The 12,241-nt window shown below is 52.2% G+C and overlaps 1 protein-coding gene across 3 annotated transcripts in view; it reads left to right on the top strand.

Annotated features, from left to right (window-relative positions):
• The first annotated feature begins 1,828 nt into the window (after positions 1-1,828).
• The window catches only part of LOC140716366 (5'-3' exonuclease PLD3-like), a 59,660-nt gene continuing 49,247 nt past the window's right edge, over positions 1,829-12,241 (top strand). Inside the window, exon 1 of one of the 3 annotated variants that reach the window (XM_073029033.1) lies at positions 1,829-1,880. The gene's annotated coding sequence lies outside the window, so the exon portion shown is untranslated. Of the gene's footprint in view, positions 1,881-2,146; positions 2,418-2,448; positions 2,493-12,241 lie in introns of those variants that run through there. The other 2 variants (XM_073029031.1, XM_073029032.1) reach the window with 2 other exon arrangements.

Below are 12,241 nucleotides of genomic sequence, written 5' to 3' on the forward strand. Positions count from 1 at the left end.
GTAGGGTGTGGATAACCTTGGTCAGACCATCTCTGGATGAGATTCATTTGTAGGGTGTGGATAACCTGCGACAGACCATCTCTGGATGAGATTCATATGTAGGGTGTGGATAACCTGGGACAGACCATCTCTAGATGAGATTGACATGTAGGGTCTGGATAACCTGGGACAGACCGTCTCTGGATGAGAATCATATATAGGGTGTGGATAAGCTGGGACAGACCATCTCTGGATGAGATTGACGTAGGGTGTGGATAACCTGGGACAGCCCATCTCTGGATGAGATTGACATGTAGGGTGTGGATAACCTGGGACTACCCATCTCTGGATGAATTGGCAAGACAGAGGAGTCTACAGATCAAGTGCTGGTAAATGGGATAAGTAAAGACGAGCTATTTTGCACTCCAATATTTTGTGTGCAATTGTCAAGACTTGCAGCATTTGCTGACTCTCTTGTGTATGTGAGCCATTTTCTGTGCTGTATAGTTCTGAGCCTTCATATGGAGCACCGGGAATGTGACACATGAGAGGCTGTAGATGCCGGAAATCTGGATCAAGACAACACACACAAAATGTTGGATGAACTCAGCCGGGCAGGTAGCAAATCATAAACAAGAGATTTCACAGGTACTGGCAATCCAGAGCAACTCACACAAAATGCTTGGGGAACCCAAGTTACAGGGAAAGGTCGAACAAGTTAGGTCTTTATTCTTTGGAGCGCAGAAGGTTGAGAGGGGACTTGATAGAGCTATTTAAAATTATGATGGGGATGGATAGAGTTGACGTGGATAGGCCTTTTCCATTGAGTGTAGGGGAGATTCAAACAAGAGGACATGAGTTGAGAGTTAAGGGGCAGAAGTTTAGGGGTAGCACGAGGGGGAATTTCTTTACTCAGAGAGTGGTAGCTGTGTGGAATGAGCTTCCATTAGAAGTGGTAGAGGCAGATTCGATATTGTCATTTAAAGTAAAATTGGATAGGTGTATGGACAGGAAAGGAATGGAGGGTTATGGGCTGAGTGCGGGCCAGTGGGACTAGGTGAGAGTAAGCGTTCGGCACGGACTGGAAGGGCCGGGATGGCCTGTTTCCGTGCTGTCATTGTGTTATGGTTGTAACTCAGCAGGTCAGGCAGCATCTGTGGAGAAGAATCAACAGCCAACCCCTCGATCAGAACTGGAAAGGAAGGGGGGAAGAAGCCAGAATAAGAAAGTGAGAGGGGTGCAAGCTGGCACGTGGTAGGCGAAGGCAGGTCAGGGGAAGGTAGGTGGGTGGGGGTGGGGATGACGTGAGAATCTGGGAGCGTGCAAGTGGAAGAAGTAAAGGGCTGGAGGAGGAGGAGGAATCTAACACAAGAAAAAATTGTCCATAAGAGAAAGGAAGGAGGGAGGTGGTGGGCAGTTGAGAAGGAGTCGAGGGGATCGGAATGGAGAAGGGGAGGGGGAAGAAATTACTGGAGGTTATTGAGGTTGATGTACACGCCATCAGGTTGGAGGCTACCCTGATGGAACAGGAGGTCTAACCTGAGCGTGGCCTCATAGAGGAAGCCATGGACTGACATGTCGGAATGTAAATGGGAATCTCACCTTTTGCAGCAGACAAGGTGTTCAACAAAGCAGCCTCCCCCAGTCTACTGTGCATCAGGTGTCACAGATAAAATAAAATGTATTCATAATGAAAATTATTTTACTAGAATAAAGCCTTTTCCTTCTACATCCACAGTCAGTACTGTTCTATTATGTTCCATAAACCCCATAGGACTGTTACCCCTGACATGTTCCCACCCCCGGGGCGGGAGGAGGAGGGACGGGGCCAGTTGCCAGTTTGGGCTGAGACCCCTCGTTAGGACATGCAATGCGAGTAGATTATGATTGCCTGATTTCAGGTACGTGATTGCTAAGAAAAAAGTGACAAGAAGAAATTGGACCGTTTTTGTTTTGGTCAGAAACTGCCACAGAGGCAAGAAAGCCGAATCTCACCTTCCCTTTCTCCACGGTCCACTGCTCTCCTCTCGGGTTCCTGCTCCTCCAGCCCTTTACCTTCCCACGCACCTGGCCTCACCTATCACCTTCTACCCTCCCCACCCTTCTATTCCGGTGTCTGCCCCCTTCCTGTCCGGCGCTGCAGGGTCTCAGCCTGAAACGGCGAGGGTGAGTCCCTTCCACAGGCTTCGCATTGATCGGGGAGCCGGAGACGGGAGCGCGCTCTGATTGGCGCCGCTCCCGATTCCTGGGAATCATGTGATCCTGATGTCAGCCTTTGTAACATGAGTTGGGCCGGCTCGCTCGACGTGAGTGACCGCAGCTCTGCGAGCGGGGAGAGGGAGGGACGGACGCGAACCGCTCAGTCAGGCCGAGACACTGCTCCCCTCACCCGGCAGCGCCGTGGACGGACACCCGAGACAGGAGGCGGGCGTAAGCTGGTAGGTTGGCCCTTCGCAGTCCCGCAGCCTCCGGTGAAAGCTGGGCTCCTTTCACGGAGAGTAGAGGCACGGAAAGTAAGGATTCAGGGGTCAGGAGGGTAAGGGGTTTCGGATGACGTGGGGAGGGGGGGGGGGGGGTGGGAGGCGGGTTCGATCTTGCTCTCGGGTGCTGTCCGTGTGGAGTTTGCACGTTCGTCCAGTATCCTCCAGCATCCGAAGACGTAGTCGCTGTAACATTCTCTCAGTATGTGTTGATGGGAACTTGGGGAGAATAGAATTGAATTAACGCAAGTAGGTGGTTAGCATCTACTCAGTGGGCCGAAGGGCCGACTTCTATATCACATTTCTCTGTCTCTACATCACAGCTTGCTGTTCAGAGGCAACAACAAGTTGTATTTGTAGGGTACTGCTTGTATTTCGGGGGGGGGGGTTGGGATGGGAGGTGGACGGCCTGAGGTTTGACTGTGGCAGAGGAAAGGAATGTGGGAGTATCGGAGCAGAGATCCCGAAGGGGTTGAGGGAGTAAGTTAGAGGCAGGAGCAGGAGAGGTCAGTATGTGGGGGATGGTGAAGTTAGTGAGGGGAGGTAGAAGTTAAGCAGTTGACTGATTGGGAGCTGATGAGGTACAGGTCACTGGGTGATGGGACCCCAGGGGGGATGGGGTATTGTGGAGCAGGACACTGGGTGATGGGACCCCAGGGGGGGATGGGGTATTGGGGAGCAGGTCACTGGGTGATGGGACCCCAGTGGGGATGGGGTATTGGGGAGCAGGTCACTGGGTCATGGGACCCCAGTGGGGATGGGGTATTGGGGAGCAGGTCACTGGGTCATGGGACCCCAGTGGGGATGGGGTATTGTGGAGCAGGTCACTGGGTGATGGGACCCCAGTGGGGATGGGGTATTGGGGAGCAGGTCACTGGGTGATGGGACCCCAGGGGGGATGGGGTATTGGGGAGCAGGTCACTGGGTGATGGGACCCCAGTGGGGATGGGGTATAGGGGAGCAGGTCACTGGGTGATGGGACCCCAGTGGGGATGGGGTATTGTGGAGCAGGTCACTGGGTGATGGGACCCCAGTGGGGATGGGGTATTGGGGAGCAGGTCACTGGGTGATAGGACCCCAGTGGGGATGGGGTATTGGGGAGCAGGTCACTGGGTGATGGGACCCCAGTGGGGATGGGGTATTGGGGAGCAGGTCACTGGGTGATGGGACCCCAGGGGGGATGGGGTATTGGGGAGCAGGTCACTGGATGATGGGACCCCAGTGGGGATGGGGTATTGGGGAGCAGGTCACTGGGTGATGGGACCCCAGTGGGGATGGGGTATTGGGGAGCAGGTCACTGGGTGATGGGACCCCAGTGGGGATGGGGTATTGGGGAGCAGGTCACTGGGTGATGGGACCCCAGGGGGGATGGGGTATTGGGGAGAAGGTCACTGGGTGATGGGACCCCAGGGGGGATGGGGTATTGTAGCGCAGGACACTGGGTGATGTTACCCCAGTGGGAATGGGGTATTGGGGAGCAGGACACTGGGTCATGGGACCCCAGGGGGGATGGGGTATTGTAGCGCAGGACACTGGGTGATGTTACCCCAGTGGGGATGGGGTATTGGGGAGCAGGTCACTGGGTGATGGGACTTCATTGGAGATGGGGTGCTGGTGAATGGGTCGCTGGGTGTTGTCACTCCTGTGAGGACAGGGTGCTGGTGAACAGGATTCTGGGTGTTGTCACTCCTGTGAGGACAGGGTGCTAGTGAACAGGATTCTGGGTGTTGTCACTCCTGTGAGGACTGGGTGCTGGTGAACAGGATTCTGGGTGTTGTCACTCCTGTGAGGACTGGGTGCTGGTGAACAGGATTCTGGGTGTTGTCACTCCTGTGAGGACAGGGTGCTGGTGAACAGGATTCTGGGTGTTGTCACTCCTGTGAGGACTGGGTGCTGGTGAACAGGATTCTGGGTGTTGTCACTCCTGTGAGGACTGGGTGCTGGTGAACAGGATTCTGGGTGTTGTCACTCCTGTGAGGACAGGGTGCTGGTGAACAGGATTCTGGGTGTTGTCACTCCTGTGAGGACTGGGTGCTGGTGAACAGGATTCTGGGTGTTGTCACTCCTGTGAGGACAGGGTGCTGGTGAACAGGATTCTGGGTGTTGTCACTCCTGTGAGGACAGGGTGCTGGTGAACAGGATTCTGGGTGTTGTCACTCCTGTGAGGACTGGGTGCTGGTGAACAGGATTCTGGGTGTTGTCACTCCTGTGAGGACAGGGTGCTGGTGAACAGGATTCTGGGTGTTGTCACTCCTGTGAGGACTGGGTGCTGGTGAACAGGATTCTGGGTGTTGTCACTCCTGTGAGGACAGGGTGCTGGTGAACAGGATTCTGGGTGTTGTCACTCCTGTGAGGACAGGGTGCTGGTGAACGGGCCACTGAATGCTGAGATTTGTGGTGTATGGGTAATCAGCAGTTGGAGAACATTGGAATATCAGGTACCTTACTCCACTTAAGCATAGAAAAGGCTAATTCCTTCACAAGGTGTGGGTGCCTAATTACAGTCTCGGAGGTGAAGGTTTAACCATGAGGTTTAACCATGTGTTAAATGCTGATACCATCAGCTGCTGTGCCGACATGATGGAGAGTTGTCACCCTCTCTCTCGACACGTTACTGTTCACTCACTGGCCTGCAAGTCTCAGAAATATTTATGTGAAGTTGTCAAGTACAACGGAGAAACAGGCCTTTTGTCCCAGTGAGTTTGTTGTGGAATCGTACAGCCCTTTGGCCTATTGGGTTTGTGCTGAATATCAGCCACCAGTTTACAGTGATCTTTTTCAGTCTACCCCCCTTCAAAGTAAGGCTTAACTGCTGCCTACCTTTGCCACTCGACTGTGCAGTGTGGGGTGTGATGCACAGTATATCGTTTTGGGGGCTAATGTAACAAAATTTCTCCTCGAATAGACCGTGGCACTTCTCCACCTTCAGTGAGGCTCTGTGTGAGGAGCCAAGGTGAGCCCTTGGGTGTAGGGAAGGGAGGAATATTCCCTCGCCTCGGACAGCTCAGTGGTTTGGACTAATGTGTGACGGAAGCTCGAATCACTTGGTGGTTTTTGGAGGAGGAGCGGAGAGGTTTCTGTAACATGCAGAGGGAACATTGTGCAGTCATCCGCACTTCCTCCCCGTGTGGTTTTAGGTTTGCACCAAGCCAATCAGCCCTCCCGGCTGCACGATCGCTGCCGGCTTTCAGGTCCCCACCAAGACCTGAGAGCGATTGGCCTTTGGAAACGAAAGGCCAAAGTTTCCGCCGCGACTTAAGGGCCCAACTGTTGAAAGTAGGAATCACAGCAGTGAGTGAAGGCCATCCAGTTATATGACGTAGGCCATTTGGCCCATCAAGCCTGCTCTGTCATTTGATGATTTATTTTCCCTCTGACTGTGGACTCACTTACTGCACTCTTAGTTCTCAGCACTATGCATTTACTTTTTTTGTCAGTCTTTGTATGTAGTTTCTCATTGATTCTATTCTATTTGTTCTACTTTGAATGCCCACAAAAAATGAATTTCATAGTAGCATATGATGACAAAGACATACTTTGGAAATAAATTTACTTGGAACACTTAACCCCATTCCCCGGTCTTCTCCCTGTATCCTTTGCCTTTCAACCTCCAGTTTAAATATACCCAACGACTTGGCCTCCACAGCCGCTTGTGGCAATGAATTCCACAGATTCACTGCCCTCTGGATAAAGAAATTCCTCCTCATTTTTGTTCTAAAGGGATAAGCTGCCATTCTGAGGCTGTGGCCTCTGGTCCTAAGCTCCCCCACTATTGGTAACATACTCACTAATATTCAGTAGATTTCAATGAGATCCTTCCCTCATTCTCCAGTGAGTGTGAATACACTGTACGGCAACATCAGTGAATGTGAGACCAGGTATCCAGAGGCTTTGCTCATTACAGACGGGGAATTTAACCAGGCCAACCTCAGAAAAGCGCTGCCAAAGTTATACCAACATGTCTCCTGCTCCACTAGAGGCCCGAATATACTTGACCACTGCTACACAGCAGTCAAGGATGCCTACCGTTCCGTCCAACGACCTCACTTCGGAAAATCGGACCATCAGCAGTACTCCTCCTCCCGGCTTACAAACAGAAACTGAAGCGGGAGATCACGGTGTCAGAAGTGGTGTCGCGTTGGACAGAGGAAACGGATGAGGTCCTCCGTGACTGCTTTGAATCGGTGGACTGGTTAGTATTCAAGGACTCGGCAGCTAACCTCAATGAGTATGCCTCAGCTGTCACAGACTTTATCTGGAAATGTACTGTGGACTGTGTGTCTCGCAAGACGATCTGGGTATTCCCTAACCAGAAACCTTGGATGAATTATGAGGTCCAGCCCCTTTTGGAGGCTAGAGCCACAGCTTTTAGGTCCGGAGATACCAGTCGCTACACGGAATCCAGGCGTGAACTCTGGAAAGCCATTAAGGGCACCAAGAGGCAATATCGAGCCAAGTTGGAAGCCCAGGCTAACCAGAGGGATGCCAGTAGACTATGGCAGGGTCTAAATGAGATCACTGGGCGCAAAGAAAAGGCTGAGAATATCAATAACTGTAGCGCTTCTCTTCCTGATGAACTTAATGTATTCTACGCAAGATTCAAACAGAAGAGGAGCATCCCGCCCCCTCTGGATGAACCGGACCTTGTGGCATCAAGATTCATCGTCACCGAGGAAGATGTCAGAAGAGCCTTCCTGAAGATAAATCCAAGGAAGGCGACGGGCCCAGATGGCATCCCGGGACGGGTTCTCCGGGCCTGTGCAAGCGAGCTAGCTGGAGTGTTTGCTGACATCTTCAACTGCTCCCTGCTTCAGTCTAAGATCCCCTCGTGTTTTAAGAAGACAACGATAATCCCGATGCCAAAGAAAAGCAAGGTGGCGTGCCTGAATGACTATCGACCTGTGGCTCTAACATCAATTGCTATGAAGTGCTTTGAGCAATTGGTTATGGCACACATCAACCATAACCTACCGGTCAACCTCGACGCTTTGCAATTCGCCTACTGGAGCAACAGGCAGATGCCATCTCTCTGGCACTACATTCCTCCTTAGAACACCTGGAAAATAAAGACACATATGTAAGGCTCCTTTTCATCGACTACAGCTCTGCCTTTAATACCATCATTCCAAATAAATTGATTCCTAAGCTCCGGAACCTGGGTCTTAGCACTCAGATCTGCAGCTGGATCTTCAACTTCCTCACAGACAAGACCCAGGCTGTAAAAATAGGGGACAAGCTCTCCTCTACAATCACTCTGAACACCGGTGCCCCACAAGGCTGTGTACTCGGCCCCCTGCTGTACTCACTGTACACCCATGATTGTGTAGCCAAGTTTCCATAGAACTCAATATATAAGTTTGCTGATGACACCACAATTGTAGGCCGTATCTTGGGTAATGATGAGTCTGAGTACAGAGAGGAAATTAAGAACCTGGTGGCATGGTGCGAAGACAATAACCTATCCCTCAACGTCAGCAAGATGAAGGAATTGGTTGTTGACTTCAGAAGGCGTAGCGGACCGCACGACCATCTACATCGGTGATGCGCAGGTGGAACAGGTCAAAAGCTTTAAGTTCCTCGGGGTGAATATCACAAATGACCTGACTTGGTCTAACCAAGCAGAGTCCACTGCCAAGAAGGCCCACCAGTGCCTTTACTTCCTGAGAAAGCTGAAGAAATTTGGCCTGTCCCCTAAAACCCTCACTAATTTTAAAAGGTGCACCGTAGAAAGCATTCTTCTAGGGTGTATCACAACCTGGTATGGAAGTTGTCCTGTCCAAGACCTGAAGAAGCTGCAGAAGATCGTGAACATAGCTCAGCACATCATACAAACCAATCTTCCACCCTTGGGCTCACTTTACACCACATGCTGTCGGAGCAGTGCTGCCAGGATAATCAAGGATAAGTCCCACCCAGCCAACATACTTTTTGTCCCTCTTCCCTCCGGGAGAAGGTTCAGGAGCATGAAGATTCGTACGGCCAGATTTGGGAACAGCTTCTTTCCTACTGTGATAAGACTGCTGAACAGATCCTGACCCGGATCTGGGCCGTTCCTTCCAAATATCTGGACCTAACTTGCACTACCTTACTTTCCCTTTTCTATTTTCTAATTATGATTTATAATTTAAATTATTATATTTAATTTGATTTGTACTTAAGGGAGCGAGAAGCGCAGAATCAAATATCACTGTGATGATTGTACGCTCTAGTATCAATTGTTTGGTGAGAATAAAGTAATTAAGTAAGTACAGGCCCTGGGCCATCAAACGTTCCTCGTACGTTAACCCTGACAGCCAGAAGGGGAAGTTTGTAAGTTAGGTTGGAACCGGGCCGGTGGGGGGGTAGAAATGGACATGTTTGACAGGAGGATAGAAGCAAGAGCTGATTGTAACTCTGACTGTAAATGTCACAGTCCTTTCGGTAACTGGTTTCCAGGTGCCCAAGGACTGTGGTCGGCAACACGTGCATTATAAACTCCCAGGACAAAACACTTCTGAAGTTCCAAGTGCATTTGTTATTAAGGTACAACCTTGTGATTCACCATCTTACAGGCAGCCAGAAAAGATAAAAGATCCACAGAGAAACACCATCAAACATCCAATGTGCATTTTTAAAAAGAACAAATCATGCAAGCAATTAAAGTAAGCAAATAACATGAACTGCAGAATGAGCCACGGCCACAGAGTCAGTTCACTGCCACAGCCAGTCCGGGGGCCCGATGGCTACAGGCCACGGCCATAGAGTCAGTTCACTGCCACAGCCAGTCCGGGGGCCCGATGGCTACAGGCCACGGCCATAGAGTCAGTTCACTGCCACAGCCAGTCTGGGGGCCCGATGGCTACAGGCCACGGCCACAGAGTCTTCACTGCCACAGCCAGTCCAGGAGCCTGATGGCTGCAGGCCACAGCCAGTCCGGGGGCCCGATGGCTGCAGGCCACGGCCACAGAGTCTTCACTGCCACAGCCAGTCCGGGGGCCCGATGGCTACAGGCCACGGCCACAGAGTCTTCACTGCCACAGCCAGTCCAGGGGCCTGATGGCTACAGGCCATGGCCACAGAGTCTTCACTGCCACAGCCAGTCCAGGGGCCTGATGGCTGCAGGCCACAGCCAGTCCGGGGCCCGATGGCTGCAGGCCACGGCCACAAAGTCTTCAGTGCCACAGCCAGTCCGGGGGCCCGATGGCTGCAGGCCACAGCCACAGAGTCTTCAGTGCCACAGCCAGTCCGGGGGCCCGATGGCTACAGGCCACGGCCACAGAGTCTTCACTGCCACAGTCAGTCCGGGGGCCTGATGGCTACAGGCCACAGAGTCTTCACTGCCACAGCCAGTCCGGGGGCCCGATGGCTACAGGCTACGGCCACAGAGTCTTCACTACCACAGTCAGTCCAGGGGCCCGATGGCTGCAGGCCACGGCCACAGAGTCAGTTCAGTGCTGAGATGAGTAAAACCTCCTGGGACAGTTGAGCTGAACACCGGATCATACTTTGCCCCTGGCCTCGCTGTCTTAATTTTTTAAATTTCTGTGTAATCTGTGTACTTTCTATGCCATTAACAAACACTTACAGAACACACATCAGGTCAGGCTGCATCTGTGGAGAAAGAAAGTTTGTGTTTTGGGTCTCAGGTTTTCAGCATCTGCAGTCTTTTTAAACTTCTGACTTGTGTTTCGATGAGTTGGCTTGGGTGGAGCATTGGCCTTGTTCCAAAAAACAAAATCGGCTTGTAAGCTAGATTCGTCATCTATTTGCAGCCTCAAGCCTTGCCCCTCCCCACCTCTGTAACTCTCCGAAAACCCTGCATGGTTCCTCCAGTTATGCCGCTGTGATCATCCTCTGCCGTGGCTGAGTAAGTCCTCGGCATCCGCGATCCGAAACTCCTACCTGCTTGGGGACACTCTGAGAACGCTGCTGTTACGGGCGCTACATAAATGCAAGCTGTCATTTGTGGCATCGAAGTGCTGAGTAATTTGTGCAGACCGATACTGAAACGCAAGTTTCGTGAGGAAGTCGGCACAGAATGAATGGGACAGCAGCTCTCCTCACTTCCCTGGAGCCTGACCCCAATCTCGTCACTTTCTGCTGTCGCAGGCTCCGTTAATAAAATGACTGGAGGTGTCAAGGTAATGCCCAGTGTCATCCCACTAACTTCCTCACAAAGGGTGGCAATTAATGAAGCCTCTAGTTGGTTGTGATCAAAGTCATTCACCAAAGAGCAGGATTCTAGCAAAGTTCTCCCTTTTGTTGCAATGAATGCTGAAGGAAGGAAGCCAAGCAAATTATTACATATCGTTATAAATAGTATGACTTCCTTTATTTACTACACGCGTATGCTCGTGGCAAGCCCCGTGACGCGGGACGGTAGCAGATTCGTAGGTGCCTTTCGGTCCGTTGTGGCCGTGCTGGTGGTCTGCGACACAGCACGCAGACGGGACTCAGTGACTGAATGGGAGTGGTGGATGAATCCCACTCCCCCAATATGACTGGCCTGCTGCTCAGGGGCTTCGTATTTAGAGATTCAGAATTAGGTTTAATATCGCTGGCATACATCACGAAATATGTTGCTTTGTGGCAGCAGTACTTTGCAATATAAAATGAAGCAATATAGAAATTGCTTCTAGCAATATAGCAGTGTAGAAATTGCAATGTAGAATTACTGGAGAGAGAGAGAGAGAGAAGTAAATTCTTAGAGATACAGCGTGGTGTAGGTCCTTCGAGACTTGCTGCCCCAGCAACCCCCGAAAACCTCGATTTAACCCTAATTAATCATTTACAGTGACCAGTTAACCTAGCCGGTACGTCGTTGGGTTGTGGGATAATACTGGAGGTTGCGTAGAAGACCCACACACTCCACGTGGAACGAGCCTCCTCGGAGAACAGCACCAGAGCTGTAATGGCATCTCGCTGCCCTGTCACGTGTGGTCGTGCTCAGGGGTTCAATCGCTGCCCTGTCACGTGTGGACGTGCTCAGGGGTTCAATCGCTGCCCTGTCACGTGTGGTCGTGCTCAGGGGTTCAATCGCTGCCCTGTCACGTGTGGACGTGCTCAGGGGTTCAATCGCTGCCCTGTCACGTGTGGTCGTGCTCAGGGGTTCAATCGCTGCCCTGTCACGTGTGGTCGTGCTCAGGGGTTCAATCGCTGCCCTGCCACGTGTGGTCGTGCTCAGGGGTTCAATCGCTGCCCTGTCACGTGTGGTCGTGCTCAGGGGTTCAATCGCTGCCCTGCCACGTGTGGACGTGCTCAGGGGTTCAATCGCTGCCCTGTCACGTGTGGTCGTGCTCAGGGGTTCAATCGCTGCCCTGTCACGTGTGGTCGTGCTCAGGGATTCAATCGCTGCCCTGCCACGTGTGGTCGTGCTCAGGGGTTCAATCGCTGCCCTGCCACGTGTGGACGTGCTCAGGGGTTCAGTCGCTGCCCTGTCACGTGTGGTCGTGCTCAGGGGTTCAATCGCTGCCCTGTCACGTGTGGACGTGCTCAGGGGTTCAGTCGCTGCCCTGTCACGTGTGGTCGTGCTCAGGGGTTCAGTCGCTGCCCTGTCACGTGTGGTCGTGCTCAGGGGTTCAATCGCTGCCCTGCCACGTGTGGTCGTGCTCAGGGGTTCAATCGCTGCCCTGTCACGTGTGGTCGTGCTCAGGGGTTCAATCGCTGCCCTGTCACGTGTGGTCGTGCTCAGGGGTTCAATCGCTGCCCTGCCACGTGTGGTCGTGCTCAGGGGTTCAATCGCTGCCCTGTCACGTGTGGACGTGCTCAGGGGTTCAATCGCTGCCCTGTCACGTGTGGTCGTG

Source organism: Hemitrygon akajei, chromosome 25 (assembly GCF_048418815.1).
Source record: "Hemitrygon akajei chromosome 25, sHemAka1.3, whole genome shotgun sequence".
Lineage (NCBI taxonomy): Eukaryota > Metazoa > Chordata > Chondrichthyes > Myliobatiformes > Dasyatidae > Hemitrygon > Hemitrygon akajei.